The sequence below is a fragment of the Podarcis filfolensis genome (genome assembly GCF_964270895.1).
Source record: "Podarcis filfolensis genome assembly, chromosome: 8".
Classification (NCBI taxonomy): domain Eukaryota; kingdom Metazoa; phylum Chordata; class Lepidosauria; order Squamata; family Lacertidae; genus Podarcis; species Podarcis filfolensis.
The window spans coordinates 34,362,856-34,366,145 of record NC_139611.1 but is presented as its reverse complement, the minus strand read 5'-3'; positions in this window follow the sequence as shown (position 1 = coordinate 34,366,145).

Genomic DNA, 3,290 nt, shown 5'->3' with positions numbered 1-3,290 from the left:
GAATCTCAGCAACTGATAGTAGGACAAAATATTAACAGTAGACTCATTGAAAATAATACACTTCAGTTTGTCATATGCTGATGTGCACTAACTTCAGTGCACCTGCTGAGTAGGACTAGACTAGCATGGGATGCAACAACCCAGAATCTTTTAAAGTCACCTGAATTGGTGGCCAGCGCTCTAGCTTGTGGTTTTCATGTTGCTTTGAGACACCATAACTGGTTCCTGGCACTTAAATTGTTCACTATTGCAGGGCAGCTTCTGTAATAAGGCTTCTCTATTTAATATTGCATTGTGTTAAGATGGTATGAGCAACATTAGCAGACGAACGGGGAAAATGCAGCAAAAAATAAGAGTGAAATAGAATAGTGGCAGTGACAGTCAGACTAGAACTTTACCAACAATGCCTGCGATTTTCTTTATTTAACGTGCCCTTTTACGGTATATTGTGCTAGAAATTGAAGCATTGATACAATACCTAAAACACAGTGGGATGGCTCAATTAAATTCTATTCAGAGTATAAATATTTATAAATGTCAGACTAGGACCTGGGAGAGCAGGTTTCAGCCATGAAACTCACTGGGTGGCCTTGGGCCAGTCACAGTCTCTCAGCCTAACCTACCTCACAGGGTTGTTGTGAAGATAAAATGGAGAAGAAGAATGCCACTTTGTGTGCCATTCTGTCTGCCACTTTGAGCTCTTTAGAAGAAATGTTTTTACATATGTGGGAGAGCAATTGTCCCATAATCTTTCTAAGCAAGTATCTTGGGAACTGCTTAAACATGCTTTAAGCCATAGCCACTTACAAAAAAAAAAAAAAAGCATCCACTTTTTGAAATTTGAAAATAAGGTTTTATATTGTACGTCCTATATAAACAAAGATCTTGGAGGAAATTAATTTTTCATAAATCCGAACAGTAAATTGGTACTCATCAGTCCTCTGTTATTACACTAACCCATTTCTAATCCGCATTTTCTTTCACCGATCGACCTCATTGTGGATGTGATCATCGAGAAGATTTCTACCACCCCTTTTTGTGGTTTTTGACAGGAAGCCGTTTGAAAATTATATTTATAGTTGAGGAACTGTCTGCTCACACATCTGTAGAGCTTATTTTAACAGTGACCTGCTTATCAGGCAATAACCAAGCCATTGAGCCTTCAAATTGCTGAGTACAGTGAAAAGAAGAAAAAGGAGATTCTTTGCTCCTCCGTTTCCTTTTGCTTTAGAGAGATCAAGGGGGCTTTGTGCAGCCTGGAAATATTCCTTCTTGGTTACATATCCATTGGCAGATTTAGGATAAGTTTCAGATGGCATGCCACCGGCACGCTCGCTGAGTGGCAAACAGCAAGCAGGATCAAACACAAAACTCCCGACGAAGAACTCCAAGGAGGAGGAAAGGAAAATAAATAAATTCTGTGTTAAGTTTGGCCTTTAGTCTGGGTCTAGTACTCTAGGGCTGCACACATCCTAGAGAAAACTCCAATGAACTAAGAGTTACATCTGTGTAAATGTTTATTTACCGTATTTTTTGCACCATAACACTCACTTTTTTCCTCCTAGAAAGCAAGGGGAAATGTCTGTGTGTGTTATGGAGGGAATGCCTACGGGTGGCATGCCTACGGATTTTCCTCCTCTAAAAACTACATGCGTGTTATGGTCGGGTGCGTGTTATAGAGCGAAAAATACGGGTATGTTGAAATAAGCATGGATTTCAGAGTGGTGGTAATAACAACAACAACAACAACAACAACAATATTTATGAATCACTTCCCATGAAGCACCCCAAAGTGATTTACAATATAACATATTTTTAAAACTGTTACATATATGCAGTTAAAACAACTTCAGTTAAAACAACTGCATATATAAAATCATATTTTTAAAAAACTATTGAAATATAAAAACCAGTTTAGAACAACAGCACATACATACAAAAATTTAAATCCAAGACAGATGCCAACTGAGAGAATATATAAAAAACACCAAATATCAATCCAATATTAAAGAATACAATAATAAGAATCAAACCACAATAAATTCCAAATAGTAATACACCAAGGGTGCATCCAGGCAACATTCATATTAAGCATTCATTGCTGAATGCTCTCCCCAGGGAGGCTCACCTGGTGCCTTCATTACATATCTTTAGGCACCAGGTGAAAATGTTTCTCTATAACCAGGACTTTGGCTGATTAAACATTCTATGGGCTTTTAAATGTGTTTGAGGGAGGGGGGATTACTGGTTTGTTTTTGTTTTATTATGTATTTCCTGTTCTTATTTTTTATTTTTATGCTGTCAACTGCCCTGTGATCTTCAGGTAGATATACAAATTTAATAAATAATAATTTAATAATAATAATTTGTTTGCACAAAATTTGCAGAAGCTTGTAAGACACTGGTAATTTAGTGAGCATGCATCAAGCAATCATTATCCCACACTTTCCAATACATATTCTGACACTTTCCACACCAGAAAAAGGACCATTCCCCCCCCCCCCACAAAAAAGTAGGTTTGTTGCGTAATGGTCCCAAAACCATTTTAATTATGCAACCTCAATTTGACATTATGCAATTGAACCCTGCTCATAATAATAATAATAATAATAATAATAATAATAATAATAATTTATTATTTATACCCCACCCATCTGGCTGGGCCTCCCCAGCCACTCTGGGCGGCTTCCATAAAAACCAAAAATACAATAAAATATCACACATTAAAAACTTCCCTGAACAGGGCTGCCTTAAGATGTCTTCTGAATGTCAGGTAGTTGTTTATCGCTTTGACATCTGCTGGAAGGGCGTTCCACAGGGCGGGCGCCACTACCGAGAAGGCCCTCTGCCTGGTTCCCTGTAGCTTTGCTTCTCGCAATGAGGGAACCGCCAGAAGGCCCTCGGCGCTGGACCTCAGCGTCCGGGCGGAATGATGGGGGTGGAGACGCTCCTTCAGGTATACTGGACCGAGGCCGTTTAGGGCTTTAAAGGTCAGCACCAACACTTTGAATTGTGCTCGGAAACGTACTGGGAGCCAATGTAGGTCTTTCAAGACCGGTGTTATATGGTCTCGGCGGCCGCCCCCAGTGACCAGTCTAGCTGCCGCATTCTGGATTAGTTGTAGTTTCCGAGTCACCTTCAAAGGTAGCCCCACGTAGAGTGCATTGCAGTAGTCCAAGCGGGAGATAACCAGAGCATGCACCACTCTGGCGAGACAGTCCGCAGGCAGATAGGGTCTCAGCCTACGTACCAGATGGAGCTGGTAAACAGCTGCCCTGGACACAGATTTG